At 48.4% G+C, this 16,664-nt stretch overlaps 1 protein-coding gene and 1 long non-coding RNA gene across 9 annotated transcripts in view; one reads left to right on the plus strand and one right to left on the minus strand.

Annotated features, from left to right (window-relative positions):
- Nucleotides 1–9,315, minus strand: part of LOC121593424 — a 44,680-nt gene extending 35,365 nt beyond the window's left edge. The window contains exon 1 of the long non-coding RNA XR_006004780.1: nt 9,200–9,315. This is a non-coding gene — a long non-coding RNA (uncharacterized LOC121593424). The remainder of the gene's footprint in view (nt 1–9,199) is intronic.
- LOC121592902 (octopamine receptor Oamb) overlaps nt 1–16,664 on the plus strand; it is a 95,497-nt gene that overhangs the window by 55,564 nt on the left and 23,269 nt on the right. The gene's annotated exons all lie outside the window — the stretch shown is intronic.

Here is a 16,664-nt window from a genome sequence, read left to right on the forward strand (position 1 = left end):
TTATGAGGTACAGTTTACGAACTGGAATAAAAAATGGGAGCTGTTTCAGGACTGATAAAGGAACGGAGTTGATTTCGAAACGACTGGTATGGATTCCATATCCGTTCCAGGACCGACACGGGGTCTGGAGGAGTAAGAGGACAAGTTCTGTAACCGATGTGGGTCCTGGAGCATGTCCTGGACTGGAATATGTGTAGGACCAGTTTGAGGTTCACTATGGATTCGGGATCAATTCCACGACTGACAGGGATTCGGGATGAGTTCTAGGAGCAATATGAACTCAGCATGAGTTCCAAAACCTATATGGATTCAGGTGCCAGTTTCAGGAGATATGGGCTCCAGATCAGTTTCAGAATTGGTTTGGGAGCCGTTTCGTTTGGCGTAAGTCTCGGAGTTAAAGAGTACTTTGCGTGATTACGTTGCGTATCCCTGTAACTGGATCAAATCAACTAGCTAAAGCAAATGCTTGGGGAGGACTAAACTTTGAAATAGAACTAGTCCAACTCCAGTCCTATCGATGACCAGATTGAAACTTTAGCTTAGCGAAATATTTATTAATATTCACATATTATTGTGAATTTTCATTCCAAAACATTGTTTTCCATGAACAAACTTGAGGATACAAACCATATAACAGAGTCTGTCAGGTTAAAAGAGTAAGCTGCGTTTGGAGATCATATTAAGTGTGGGATATTGTACTTCAGATCTCTAAGCACATCTCAAGGCTAGTTTCTAGCCAGAGTGGGTATGACTCTGATTATGTTCCAACCTGCCGAAAGGGAGACTGAAGGCATAGGAGTATACAAAGAATATGAAAAAGAAGACGAGGAAGAAGAAGAAGAAGAAGAATTAGAAGAACAAGAAGAAGAAGAAGAAGAAGAAGAAGAAGAAGAAGAAGAAGAAGAAGAAGAAGAAGAAGAAGAAGAAGAAGAAGAAGAAGATTGTTTTGCTGAACATGCTGTTACCTAAAACTAATGTTCCAGGTTAGGTATCGCTCAATATCCTAGTGATTTTGTTTAAATCATCACTGACATTGATGGATGTACATGTAATATTCCCTGGTTGATTCTTTGTAAAACTAAAGTTACGAATGAAATACATTAGGACCAGCGTATTCTGTGCAGGACGTCTTACTTCTTGCATTGCAAACACACGCGTTACATCGCAGAAGTCCGTGCGCAGACATACTGACAAGCCAGAATAACCCTTGGCATAGTTTGGAGAGTGAGTGCTATCTACACTCCCCCTCAAGTGATTGCATAAGCGTCAGCTCATTCTCCCACTCCCCCCTTCTGGATGCATCCAGTCAGATACAGCAAAGCGCTTCTGCTTGACGGCTAAACCACGTGTCCCTGCGCAAGAGCTGCAAGAAATTCAGTCTCTCAAACTCTGCATGGTCCCTCTAACTGCATGGCGTTCCCTTGGCCGTATCTGCCTCAGCCGTCCATCTGCGTCAGGTGTCGAACGGTAACGGTGCAATATTAAACGAAACTACCACGCTACTCCGCTCCCATTCCACCCGGCCAGCCGGCCGAATCCGTTTGCATACGTTTAATGCGTGCCGCTTAATTAAATTGTACCGAGCTACCCGAAATGCTCAACCTGCCAGCCACCCCCCCGCCCACATCACCGGTCAGGAAAACCACAAATGACGCACGGGAAATGTTTATGGCTCCCCTCTCCACCCCATTCCATCTGAATTTCCGTCGCTCACCAAACGCTCACCAAACCAGCCGTTATCGTTATCGTGCCAAAGAGTGTAACTTACACACCACGGTCGGGGCGATGTGCCCGGGGCCCCTCCGTTTTCCGCTCACCAATCGCCGTAATGTCCACGGTAGGGGTAGGCCCCCGGCCACTACGTGATCGGCCGTTGATTGAGATTATTAATTCCGAAAACCATTCCGGTCAGCCCCCGCACTTCGCTCGATGCAAGTCGAGATTGGCGTTTCGGGGCACAAACACACACACACACACACACACCGTATGTGTGCTTAGTATACATATATTCTGATGTGCAAGATGTGCTATCTTCCCGTGCTGCCAGATAGGGTTTCAATGGGCCCAGCATAAAAGAACAATAACGAAGTGGTCTAGCGGGCCCGGAGTGGGATGGGAAGGGGGGGAGAAGGTTATTGCTGGGCTGCTATTCCAAAACCCAGCTACCGAATGGAGCACTATGTTCGTGTGTGTGTGTGTGTGTGTGTGTGTGTGTGTGTGTGTGTGTGTGTGTGTGTAGGTGTGTGTGTGTGTGTGTGTGTGTGTGTGTGTGTGGTGTGTGTGTGTGTGTGTGTGTGGGTGTGTGGTGGGTGTGTGTGTGTGTGTGTGTGTGTGTATGTGTGTGTGTGTGTGTGTGTGGTGTGTGTGTGTGTGTGTGTGTGTGTGTTGTGTGTGTGTGTGTGTGTGTGTGTGTGGGTGTGTGTGTGTGTGTGTGTGTGTGTGTGGTGTGTGTGTGTGTGTGTGTGTGCGATGCGATTGTATCGAAAAACCGCAGCACCTCATCCCTCCGGGATGCGCCGTCCCCGCACCCCTGTAACCGCAAACCGGAAGCGTGGCATATTCCAGGGCGTTCGATCTATGCCCTTCCCAACCCACCTTCTCCCCAGCTCTCCTGGTTTCTGCTGGCTGGATGACTGTCAGACGATAAACTGCAGTTTGCCACAGCATCTGGGCATGAAGAGTGAATCAGTGTTTCATTTTACAGCCCAATCGGTGTCTCTGTGTGTGTGTGTGTGTGTGTGTGTGTCGGATGAACGGGTGTGAATCGGTGGGTGGCATATGCTTCTGCTGGTAGAGATTTGGATTCACCTTCGGCTACTGCTACGGGTGGCAAAAAAAAGGCCAAAGGCAAAAGCGCACAAAACACCAACCAACCAAGACTGTTGTGCGGGAAGGAAAAATGGAAATGCTGCGGAAATAAAGGGAGAGAAAGAAAAAAAACAAACCGGTACGACCCCGGCTGCGACCCAGAAGAAAGCGGCCAACTCCGAAATGTATGCAGAATCAACACGCACACACACACACACACACACACCACACACACACACACACACACCACCACACACACACACACACACACACACACACACACACACACACACCACACACACACACACACACCACACACACAAACATCCAAGAGGGCAACAAAAAGCGGACAAAATAAAAAGCAAAGCGCCGCACACCACACCAGCCAAACCAAACTCAATATTCATTCAAATTTATTCAGATTTCTTATCAATCCTTCTGTCCCGCTGCTGCTGCTCTCCTTTTCAAGTGTGTGTGTAGAAATGTGTATGTGTGTGTGTGTGTGTGAATCTGTATTAAAAATCCGAGCTCTCACAATCACCTTCTCCCTGGTGCTCCTTGAGCCGCCCACCATTCTCACCCACCAACGCTCCCCCTCCCTGCCAGACTTTTCCCTTTTACTGCTCCGTCCCGGGAGGGCAGCCCTGGGCTCGGCCCGCTCCGGCAATGTGAATCATAAATTTACAGCTACTGGAAAACAACAAAAAATGCCATTCTTGGGTTTTTTGGAAAATGAGTTTCTCTTCAAAGGTCGAGTGCACGGGAGTCGGGGGTTGTAGGGGGGGGGGGGGGGGGGAAGGGATGGAAATTTTCCACACAACAGTCGACGCTTCATGCGAGCGAAAGGAGCTACTCGAGGCACACGTACCCGTGACTTGGTGGCAGGAGGGGGGGGGGGGGGGGGTAGAGTTTGAGAAGATCGAAACTGAGCGGAAAATAAAGAACAAAAACACACACTCGCACACAACGCTCTCACGAGTTTAGCCGATCAACACGGGAGAGGGGTGCAAAGAAGAAGGGGAAGGGGTGCTAGAAAAATATGGCGAACAAAAATATCCCTCCCTCCAAACGCGGGCGCCGTGCGAACGGGGTGAAAATGGGGGCGGCCGTGCTCTCGAATCAGAAATTCAACGAATACCAAGTAGACATGAAAGGAGCAAGCCCCTGTAAAGGGGCGGGGGAAACCCGCCAGGAGAACTGTTGGCCCCTTCAGCTCAGCACAAATGGAAGGGGGGGGGGGAGGAGGCGTCGTGCGAGGATAGATAGTACGCGAGCCCTAGCTAGAAGAAAGCAAAACACCCCGAGCCTGGGCCCGGGTACGCGCGAATCTCTAAGCGATACGCTGGAAGGATGTGCACCAACAAAAAACGGAATAGAAGAGAGAAAAAAAGAGAAAAACACACTCTCACACACACACACAAAGCGAAAGCGGACACCGTGTAGAACCTCTCAGGGATGATCTGCGCCATCTTGCTCGCTTCGTGGAAAAGGTTAATCGCTACAGTGGACTGCCGTGCAGCGGGGGGGAAACAACAAGCCCGACGATGCTTGCCGGATGCTCGCCCATCGCATCTCGCACTGCTTTTGCAGGATTTCGATCCTTATCATCCCGCTGCTCGGGGCTTCACGCGCCTCTGTGCGAGCCCAGTGCACACTCACCGTGCGCCACGACAGCGTGCTTAGGGCGGCCAGCCATGTACCCAAACCCGCCCACCGAGGACGGTGCGCCGGATCACTCGTGTACCGTTGCAGATTGAATTATCTTATAAATTGGCTTTATTATGAAAGCCAATAATTTTATCTGATAAAGGTTGCGTAACCCTATTTCGCTTCTTTTCATCTGTGCTTCGCACGCTGGGAGTGGAGGTTAGGGGAAGGGGTTGCACTAGCACGGGCGCACTTTTGCCGCTGTTTGCTGCGTGTGTTGCTGCTCCATCTAGTCGCTTTCCTTGATGGAGGACTTTTTATTTCGTCTACTTTGTTCGCTCTCTCTCTCTCTCTCTCTCTCTCTCTCTCTCTCTCTCTCTCTTTCTTTCTCTCTCTCCCGGATTCTGGCCTTATTTCCATTTCTTCAGAAAGCATATCCTTCCGCGAGGGTGCCACGCGGCTCACAGAGTTGTGCGTGTGTGCGTGTATGTCAATGACACAAAAAAACGCTGATTGAGGGTTAAGTGCGTGCGGGGGGAGTGGGATATGTTGTACCGTAGGATTTTGTTCCCACAATAATGCCTTTTTTTCGTTGGACGAAGATTCCCTTTCCTGCCGAAAGTCTTATTTACAGTGACAAACAAGCCTGCTTGAAGGGATCATTCTGTGCGGTAAATTGCGCGCCACCAGGCGCCACCGGGAATAACATATTGCATACTTGAGGGCGTTTATTTTCGCTTGTTAAGCCACGCATAGTGCAAAACGCTCTAAAATGGAGCGTTTGGCTGGGAATCGATTTTTAATTACGCTGCTGCTTGGGTCGTAGGTGAGAATGTAATATCGATTTTTGGTTTGTTCTCCAACCGGTAGCGTTGGCGACAAAGTCCAGTCCTCTTGTTTCCAGGCCGAGCGGATTCACTTTCGAAATGCTCTCGTCCTTCATTCGCAATAACCGTTTGAAACGGATATAAATAAGCATACTATTAGGAACGATCAGTGCTGAAAAGCATCCAATAGCTGCACAAACACACACACACACACGCACGCACAAGGCGTCGATGAAAAAAACAACTCGACGCTAAACCGTTCCGTTCCGAGGCTACACAGACGCGCAGGTGGCAGAACGGATGGGAAAACGTGCTCCGAGCACTCCGGTGTCGCGTTCCCGCTGTCGCCCGGTAAAGAAGAAGCTACAGCAAAACCCCCACCCCCGTTCAATCCCGCCCTTCACCCTCTCAGACATGGGTAGAAAGGTGTGCGAGAATGGATGAAAGTAGCTTTCTTCGCTAAAAGAGTACACCACCTGCCCCACAACAGCGCGCCTTCTTGCGTGAATTCGAGCTTTTTTTTTTTTTGTTTTGTTGCTTCTCCACGCTTCCCTTCCCTGCAGATGACCCATGACCGTGAGGCCACCGAGCAGCAGATAAGAACGTTACCATCTCCCATCTCTCTGTTCCTGAGATTCCTCTCCAGCTCGGTTACAAAAAAAAAAAAAGAATTCCCCATCCTAGCTCAAACTCTCTGGGTCACATTGTCACCGGTTTCTGCTTACGCTTGCGATGCATCAGCAGGGGTGGGGCTCCAGCGGGTGCGTGAGTAGAAGAAAGCGAGTATCAGTTTCGAGGTCTGCAAATTCATTCAATATCCGACCCCCACCTCCAGCCTCCACTGTGCGAAGGTGTAAAAGGTGCGCAAGGATAAAACGAATCGCTCCCGCGTCCGCCGGTGAAGAGTGCACGAGGTCGGCGAGGTGGTGAGTGATGCTGAGAGCGCTCCTGATAGACCACGCGCCGCTCGTGAGTGCGAGGTGGCACGGTGGGAGCGTGTAAGCCATCGCCATCATCATCATCGTCGTCGTCGTCGTGCCCTATTCCAATTCGATTTAGCACCACGAGGACATACAAGCGCACGGGACAGGAGGCAAACCCGGGAAGGGAAATGGGGGAAAGTGTTGGCAAGGTAAATGTGAAATGAAAACGCCTCAATCAGCACGGCTGCACGGGTTTCGCGGTGCGGTTGCGGCGTCGGCAAGCCCGACAGCTCACTTCGTCGGTTAATTAAGTTTGAAGTGAGCTTTCGCGTCCGTCCCTTGCCCCGGCTGATTGGCCGTTTCTTATTTCAAGTTACCCGCCCTCGTCCAAGGCAGCCAGGGGAGGGTAAAAAAGGGCATTAGCAGCACTCGCTGCCACTCGCTCCCTGCTGGCTGCGCTCAGTCATCGACACTTTGAGGGATTTCCAAGTTTCGCTTTTCATTTGTTGAATCATTTAAATTGCATTTCGCGTCGCTCGTTCCCCTTTGGCCCGACCATTATCCCGGGGGTGCGTTGCGGGTGGCGGGATTTCTTTATTTTATCTGCTGCTACACCCACGCTCCCCCCCCCCACCCCAAAGCGAGGGAAATGGGAGGTTCTCGGGTGAACCATTTTCTTTTATCCTGCGAGCGCATTCACACACCATCGTCGCCATTACCATCACCACCGTCGCCATCATTTGTCGCGGTTTTGTCGCGGGCACACTTTGCAAATGTGTTTCTGATGACTTCACCGAAATTGAAGGCGAACACACAGGCACGCTAGATGTGCAGTTGATGGACCCCGTTTTCGCTGATTTCCTTCACCCACTGGCGGGGCGACAAATCCTTTTTGTGGGGATGTTTGTATTTTTATCTAGAATGTTTAGCAACGAGCAGAAGAAACAAACCAAAAAATACAGCCCCAACAAGACGTCCCTTGCAAGCGGCACGGCTTACTGCAGCTTTTAAAGGGTTCGTAGTCTGCTGCGCGGTTTTACGACCGCAAGAAAAAAAAGCGGTCTGTTTTCGTGCATAATCTGCGGTGCCATTTCGGAGCGGGTTTCGGGAAGTTGGCCGATAAAAATGATCACTAATGCTTCCTCCCAAACCATCCGCTCTACCGCTCCTTCCGTTTCAGTGCCTTCGGCTAAGCAAAGCGAAAACGCCACCAAAGGGCGCGAACAACTTACGGTCGCGGCAGAAAAAAAACCAAGCAAAAGTTCAAAAGTTTCCATAAGGTAGAGCGTCCTGACTGGCTGGCTGCCACCGCGTACGGTAGTGCTGCCTTTTTTTTATTTTAGTTTACGACGAGCTGCAGAGCGCGCCCCGTAAGACGAGCTGCAGTTAACTTAATGTTGCATTACCGCGCTAACTCCCCGGTCATGTTTGTTCCGTCCGTTCTGGCGACTGTGGGCGGAAGCAGAAGTTTTATTTAATACTAAACAACCAGGAACAGTGCAGGAAAAACGGTTCCCTGTTCGAGCTGGCTTTGTACCGTCAGCTGTACGTACCGTTTTGTACGTGATAAGCTTCGTTGCCACTTCGACGGTCCCGTTTTGAGCCCATTCAGAAGCTCACAAAAAATACAGCTAGCCGGTCGGTGGTTTAAAAGCTGAAGTTGAAAATTGTGAAAGAAGACGACCAAAACCTGAAATTATTGATTTTATTATTACGAGTTTCAAAAGAAAAAAAAAACGGGAAAGGAAAACGGGTCGGGAAACAAAACTTGCGACTTTTCCTAATTATAGCCCATCACATTTATCACCCAACTGCCACAACGAAGTCGAATGTATTGTTGGCAAGTGTGAGTATACGTGTGTGTGTGGCTATTCTTTTGCTCTTTTGTCCACATTTTGCCCGCGCACATCCCGCTGGCTGCTATTGTTTTCCAGCGCCACAAGGAAAAGCCTACTCGGGGACGCGAATGCAAAACAGCACCACCGGCGCCGGCCTCATAACTGAAGCTTTTCCCCGTCCTCGTCCTTCGCCGGCACACTGGGCGCGGGCCAAAGGGACACTGGGGCGTGCTGGAGGTTTTAATAAATCGTGCGCACCATCTTCCATCGAACGGCGAGAAGTTCGCGAAACTCGGGACCAATCCTACATCCCTCCCCCCCCCCCCCGACCTCCTCCCAACCGGTCGCGATTAAAGTAGTTACCTCGCACTCACGGAGGTTGCTCAACTTTGCCATTCCGAGCCGATGCTTTGGCTCCAAGTTAAAGTTTTCCCCCGTTTTACAATAGTTTTCCTTTCGCTCGCTTTTTGTTGTGCGCCGACAAGTTTTCTTTTTTCCTTTTTTTTATGGTTCGCTTGGCTTTTCTGCCCGTCTGCCCTGATGTGACCTCTTGCGTCCTCATTTTCGTCCAAACTCCCGGGGGCCATTGGTCGGCCATGGTGCCACTGTCTCTGGGTGAACAGGTTGCGATATGCCACCAACTTTAGCACACCACGGCACACTCACCGTGCTGATTCTGGCTGGTGCAAACTAAAGGATAAGCAGCGGGCAGCGTTTCGTGCATCATTAAGGCATTCGATTCGCCCTTTCCTCGTAAACCACCACCACCCTGCCGCCTGGCCTAGTGCGTGGGCTCGCGTGTGCAGCAGAAGGTCGCATCCGTTTGCCGTCGGCCGCGGCTGCATATGTCCATTTACTTTTTTGGCCTTCGTTCGCCTTTGCGCAAGCAGAGGGCGCAACTTTAATTACGCAGCGAAAGCGTGTGTGTGTGTGTGATACAGCGGAGAAGTTAGAACGGGGTTTCGGGAAAGTGGTTCAGAAATAATGGTTTCGACCTTCGCCGTGCTTCGCCGTCTTGACAGCGCGCGATACGGCTTATCGATTGGGGCAGTGTGTTTTTGGTGCGACGTTTTGATTCATCTACCTCACGGAGAGTGGAGAAATCCTTGCAAGTGTGTGTGTGTGTGTGGGTGTGAGAGCTTTGCAAGGTACTTACAGGGTTTTCCATTCAAATTAACAGCTGTCCACAGTCTACTATCAATCCTCGATGTGAAAAACACGATTGTTTACCACTTACAAACAAGTCAAGCCGTTTTTGGTACACTGTCCATTTCAATTTCACAATTGGCGTCTTCGAAAACACCCGTCAGATGCGGCACGGTTTGTTTTGGTTTTGGCTGGAACGTGTATCACTCGTATGTAAGAATTGAACCATGCTGTAAACAGGCATTGATTGAATATGAGAATATGGAACAGTTGAGCAATATGGACATGCTAAGCAGTTTTATCATTTGGTTTTAGTTATTCTTGGAGCGTTACAGTTTTTAAGTTATTTTGGGACGTTGTAATATTGTTTTTTTACATTTGCTTCAAATAAAAGCACTGATTAATGTACAAATTTCTGCATTGTATTGAAAAATTAAAGTATAGACAAAACTGCCTAATATGTCCATGTTGCTCAGCTTTCTTAACTTCAAGTAATACGCGTTCCAGCCCAAGGACTGTGTAGGAACGAGGTGCCGTATTGTAGAACGATTTGACAAGTAGACAAAAGTTCGTTACAGGCAGTTTGACATCTAAGAGCCCTTGTCGATTCAAATATAATTTGTGATTAAAAAGATAAATCGGTCTGGTTAATGCAAGAAGACAATTAATTGGTTCATATATTTTACAGCAAGAGTATGTTTGCCTGTAGTAACAGTAAGTGTTTGAGGGAATGATGAATTTTCAAGGGCGTTCTGCTGTCAAATGGCATTTAAGATCGCCAATCGGATATTGGCAAATATTTGACCTCGTTCCTACACAGTCCTTGGTTCCAGTCAAAACCAAAACAAACCGTGCCGCATCTGACGTGTGTTTTCGAAGATGACAATTGTGAAATTGAAATAGACAGTGTACCATAAACGGCTTGACTTGTTTGTAAGTGGTAGACAATCGTGTTTTTCAAATCGAAGATTGCTAGTAGACTGTGGACAGTTGTTAATTGGAATAGAAAACCCTGTAAAGGCAGGCAAGATCTTTGCGTGGTATTTCGGAGAAAGTGGTGCCAGCGCTTGTCAGCACAGCGGGTGATATAGTTTGTGCTAACACGAAGAAACGATGAGAGATTAAACGGTTTTGCTGAGTTTAAGTACACACTGGAAAGTGCTTTATCGAGTGGAGAGGGGTGGTCCTTACAACCCGCACACTGCTAGCACACTATCATCCAGCAAGTATCAGCACATCGCAAGCATACTTTAGGTCCAACGGTAATGGTTTGAGGCTATAAAACAGGCCTTACTTTAACCGTTTGTATTAATAAAACTTTGATTTATTTTGTTTTTGCCTGATGGCTGGGAAATTCTTTTCAATACAAACGCTACCAGACAGAATTAACCAGTCAGTGCCCTAATCTTGAGCTTTAAATATGAAATTTGAGCTTATTTATGTGTGTCTTTCATGCTAGTTTAACCTATCTTTTGGAGTCGGTTCCTACATTTTTAGAGTTGGATGGGAGTCGACTCCAGACTTTTGTCATCTTTACGCATCTTCTTATAATACTTTATATCATCTTTATAAAATACAATTTGGACATCGTGCCAGAGTCTGTTTGACAGTTCGGTTTACCTTTCGTTTAACATCTCTATCTGAATCTAATGTTCCTGTTTCGAAAATTTGCATCACCAGATTTGAGACATGACCAGAAATGGAGAATCAGTTTTTGTCCAAAAGCTTTTCCGTTTGACTCAGGTCATTGGCACATGCAATTTCGGAGGTTTACGGAAATATTATAACATTAAGAAGCGTTTGCAAGACACTACAACACTTGATGGACACTGAAAGCTCAAGTATTTCTATTTTTAATGCTTTCTTCCCAACTCTCCCCTCTCCCTGGCAACTATTCACATTGCCTCACCATCTATCAACCAAGCACGCAAGTCAGTAACAAGCGACATTGTAGGCTTAGTTGCTTCCGTCTTGTAACTATCGCCACCGTGTGTGTGTGTGTGTGTGTTTTAGGTAAGTATGCCTTTCGCGTGCCCATGCAAAACTTAAACCAGCCATCATAATCACGTCACGTTTGTGGACGGTGTTCTAGGCACCTCGCCCAACCGTGCTGCGCTGTAGTGAAGCCTGCACTGAACGCCACGAACGTTCCCGGTGCGTGAGAACCACAGCCAGCTGGCGGCCAGACGACGGCCCCAGTCGGTGTGTCGCGTTGAACGCGGCAAATCACACTGGAGACATCCATTAAGATCTTTTCCATTTTTTTGTGTGTGCCCCGAGAAGCATGGCATGGCCGCTGATAGAGACCACAGGACCAGCTCCCTAGATCGTAAAGGATAACGCCTCCCAGCCACCTGCTTAGAGGCCTGCCCTGAAACCCAAACCCCCAAAAGCTCCCCTGAGAAGCGTTGCAATAAATCTGACCCTAACAAAAACCGCTGCCAGCACCTGGCACGAGCGGCCGGAATTGCCCGTTGCCCTTCCCCCTAGCCGGTGATGTAATGCCCGGCAGGAAAACCTTTTTTTTTGACGCACTCGAAAGGTAGCTCCTGCGAGGACAGACGGGGAAGGGAAGGGGGTAAAGACGAGCGGTAGAGAGGGGTAAGCTGTAAATAAAACACACACATACAGAACACGACTATTTATGCATGAATTTAAACGCTACCAAGTGGAAAAGAAATAGGCCGCTGGCGCGACCTAAGCATGTGCCCAAGGAGGGGGGGGGGATGAGGAAGTTGGTAATCCCTGCGGGGCGGTCGGAAGGTAGCAAATGACGAGCGTGGCGAAGGAGAGGGGCCCCGGTATGATGTATGGAATGGCCGGTGGCAGTGTTTTTGGAGGCAGGAGTCAGCCAAACTCACCCTTCTAGATGCCCCCTTCCAGCAAAAAAGCAAGAGGAAAAAAAAGAAGAAGAATAAGAAGAAGAAGAAGAAGAAAACACACGACACCCTCAAAAACCTCAACACACCAAACCAAGCGGCGGAGAAAAATAAAGCGAACTAAATAAGGAATGCATAGAGATAGAGAGAGAGAGAGAGAAAGAGAGAGAAAAACAACAGCAAATAAATAATAAACGACGAACCCCCATCGAGCATGGGCAACCCTTTACCGCTATGCTAGGTTGAGTTTGGGTTATTTGGCAGAGTTTCAGCGGATTGTACCTATCACCCCCCCCCCCCCCCCTTATAGTGCTCCATTTTGTTCGATGGAGTGTTGCAAGTGGAATATACTGCTGTGTGTGTGTGTGTGGTAGACTAAACAAATAAAAGCACTCATAGCACATCCTTCGCTGAAGGACTCGGGCCAGCAGAGCGCACTCACTCACGTCTGCCGGTGTGGTAGAATGTCGACGTGTGGCTGTGTGTGCTTGGAGGTCGTTTATTAGCTTCTCTCGGGCTCGGGGTTTAAGCCGGTGCACACGTACACTCGGCCTCAAGCAGTAAACCTGCCCTGTTTGCTCCCCGTCCCTGGGCGCGCTTGCCTTGCCTAACACAAATTCACACCACACACACACACACACACACACGCAGAGCCACTAACCACACAGCACAGGTTTATTCGCACGTACTTCGCACCGTCGCCGGCCGCCCCACGCGCGCACCAACTGTGATTAAAACACGTTTTGTGTGAAAGTGATAATGCGATTAGGTGATAATTGAAAATTTATAATTCATTCCCCACAAAGTGTGCCTTTGTTTGGCGCACCGTGGGCGTGTGGGTGCGCGCGCGTGTTTGTGTGGGGTTGGCTTTTTTTTTTTGCTCAAGCAGCCGCTGCCCGACGTTAAAGATCCGTGCAATTCTTTTGCCATTTCCGGCAAAAAGAAAGAGAGAAAAAAAACGACAGCACACGATTTTGGGGCGTTTTGAAAAAGCCCGAACGAACCACCCCCAACTGCCCAAGAGATTGAAGAGAAGAGGGGAGGGGAGGGGAGAACGCTCGAAGTAGAGTAATTTGCAGTAGCCGACTCCTCGGCTAAACTCCTGTCTGCTCGCTGGGTTCGCCGCCTGCCGCTTTCGTTAGATTTATTGCGTGGCAACGTTATTAGCGTCGTGTGTGTGTGTGTGACACTCGCACAGTCTTCGTTTGCTTTTGTTGCAGTGGGAAATGAGGGAAAAAGAAAAGTGACTACAAAAAAAGAAAAGAAAAACAAAAAGACGCAGCAGTTAAATTTCCCAACTGACTTCGGTCCAAAAACCATCTTCCCTTATAGGGGGGAAATGAAGAAAGGGGGCATGTTGGTGGCAGTTACGAAAGAGTTTTGCCCTCTCCCAACCCTTGCACGTCCCTCCAGCAGTGTCGCGGTGCAGTATTGGTCGCGCGAAAAAGAGCTTTATCGACTGTTTGTGCTGCTTGGGAGGCTATTTTGGGGGGAGTAGAAGGAGAAGGGAAGCGGGCGAAGAAGAAGGGAGTGGGGTTATTTTTCTTTTCCAGTTCATACACCTCGCCGCTCATGTCCTGCGTTGGGTAAGGAAAAAGAAAAATCTTTCTCTCTGTTTCTCTCTCTCTCTCTCTCTCTCTCTCTCTCTCTCTCTCTCTTCTCTCTCTCTCTCTCTCTCTCTCTCTCTCGCGCTTTCACACACACCCACACACACACACAGAGTAATATCCGGCTGACCGCAAAGCATAATTTCTTGTCCACTTTTCGTGTCCTTTATATTCAATTCATTTCCCTCGAGAGGATTTCACTCTTCTTGTGGTATGAGGTGGGAGGGATGTGGAGGGGGGGGGGGGGGTGGAAATTGCGTATCGCCTCGTATCGATTTTAGACGACCGACGACGTCCCCGCCGGCTTCAATAGCAGCGGCGGCACACTTGAGCGTGGTGAAGTGCATTCAACTGCGGTAAAATCCCACCTCGCCTCCACTACACCCTCTCCCCCCCCGGGGCCATCCTTGTTAGGAAGATGTGGAGAGAGCAGCACGGGCAAGGATACCGTTTACTGTCGTATTTTTATTTCTAAAAGTTGATGTTTTTTTCTTCCTTGCTACCCAAACCATAATCCTTGGTGGCCACTTTCGATTGACTACGCTGCTCGAGCGGTTCGCTGTCAATGCGCAGTGTTTTGCTCTTCAAATGTTGGTCTTTCTCACACACACACACACACATACAGAGACGCACAAACGCCTGGCATGATCGCAGTGACTCGCTCGATCACTTCAAAGCAGGATCACAATGGGTGTCGAGAGTCGTTTGCTGATGAATTTTGGTGTGTTGGGCATGGCAAACCGGGAACCTTTCACCGAACCGTTCGCTCCACTCCACGCTGACCCATTCCGTTTGCCAGTCGGGGCAATGTGTTTTTGGGCAGTCGGCGGGGAAATCAACACCCAAAAGCGGGCGCAAATGCAGATTAAACTTGGTTTAGGTAAATATTCCCCCCCCCCCCCCCCAGCCCTGTCCAGCGTGCACACCAGGCAAACTTCGCAACAGTGTTTATTTGTGGTTTTGACCACGTCTGGTAGTGCTGCTTGCGTACGGTGCTTCGTACGCCTCCGAACGTCCCGGGCTACGAACGCTACGTCCGTCGGGCGGGAAAAGTGTTTATTCTGGAACCGGAAAATGGAAGGTATTTAAATGCTCTCGCCCATCGCCAATGGGCCTGACAGGATGACCCGGCTAGCAACCCCCTCGATCGAAGCACATCCTTCCGGTTGAACCTAAACTAACCGGGCGCGTCGAACGTCGAAGGCTTGCTCGACCGTGGTTGGACTTTAAATCCCCCTCGCAAGTACGCTCACACTCACCTTTTCGACGGCGCTGCTGGTGTTGGAGCATCCGGTACGGCGTTTCCCCACTGCCACTACCCTACCGGCTTTTCACGTTCGTTTTCCGCACTCGACACCCGCGCGGCAACCAGTCCCCGGTGCCCTCCCCCCCGTGTGCCGAAGGACATCATTTATGTGCAAATGAGATTATGCTGTACCCGGCGTGCCTGGCCTCGGTCGGTTCGGTGCACTCCTGGCGGAGGTGGGTAGTTATTGGGTGTACTGGGGGAGGGGGCTATTTTTTTGGCTCGACCCGGGCTTCCACCAGCAGCATCGGCACGAGTACGATGGGCAATGATGATACTTACTAAATTCCGGGTAAAACGTTTAATCTCTCTGGTTCGGTTTTGTTCCAAACCGGTCGCCACTGAGGTAATCGATGAATGTAGTTACCGGGATAAGAGAACACTGAAAAACAGAACAGAAAAGATACCCCATGCATGTGATTACTTTCACTCACTTTGGCGGAACATGGCCAGGCCATGGGTTCGGTTTTTATTTCACACCATCAAACGTTTGATGAAATTTCTGATACGTTCGCAGGATGATGCTTGGTATTGTTGATATAAATGCTATTCTTCTTGTGTTAATTTATATAAATAAATTATGTTCACGTATTCCTAGTTTATTTCTGATTGTTCCAGTGTAACGAACATTTTTGTTGACATACACATTACCATTTTACACAAATTTCTTCTTCTTCTTCTTTGGCACAGCAACCACTGTCGGTAAAGGCCTGCCAGTACCCACTAATGAAATGAGCTTGGCTTTCAGTGACTTATTGTTATCTCTATTCGGTCTATTCGGGACTTGAACCCATGACGGGCATGCTGTTAAGTCGTACGAGTTGACGACTGTACCACCAGACCGGCGCACAAATTTAAAATTGTACAAAAAAATCCATCAATTCGATCTATGGAGCAGAGGACAACTTAGAGGGCTTCATCCATCCATTACGTAACGCTTAAGTTACAACTTTTCGATCTCCTCCCCTACATTTGATTTTTGTTTTAGTTAGATTTTTGACTGTGTATCATTGTTGCGTCATTTGTTGTGTAGGATACAGTCGTCGGCGCTAAATTTTGACTCTAACTAACCTATTTTTGTCTCGAAGGCACAAATTCTTGACTGTCAGTCAATCGCTTTATTTACAAAATTATAATGTATTTTCAGCTGAAAACAAAAGCTTTAGAATGTCTAAATTTTCATAATGTTTTTCTCAATAAACAATCAATTTACACAGTTTGTGTATTTTTTATGAGATGTCAGATAACAAAAGTTAAAAATCTGCTTAAATACCTTGTAAAATTTTCATGATTCCTACAGGAGTCAAAAAGTGATGACTTACAGACAAAAATAGGTGGGTTAGAGTCAAAACTTGATGCCTTAGAGCCAAAATTAGGTGGCAACGGCTGTAAGTTTAAAACTCGTCCGCTTAGTCTGGCGTTCACCGTTTAAGAGGATGACCAAGCAAGCCCAGATAATCGTGTTTCCTGCTCGGATCTTCCGCTAACGATCTACCTACGTCACGCGTTTGCCATTCGATGCCGAGTTCGTTTAGGCTATCCTAACAATCACCATGCTCACCTTGCATTTGAATTTTGAAACTGTTTATCGATTTTTTTTCTAACATTTTGCGTAACGTATTTGATGGATGAAGCCTAAGCAACTGCATCAAGCTTTAGAGAAAAGATGTTTGTTAGGAAAAG

The sequence above is a fragment of the Anopheles merus genome, chromosome X (assembly GCF_017562075.2).
Source record: "Anopheles merus strain MAF chromosome X, AmerM5.1, whole genome shotgun sequence".
NCBI lineage: Eukaryota > Metazoa > Arthropoda > Insecta > Diptera > Culicidae > Anopheles > Anopheles merus.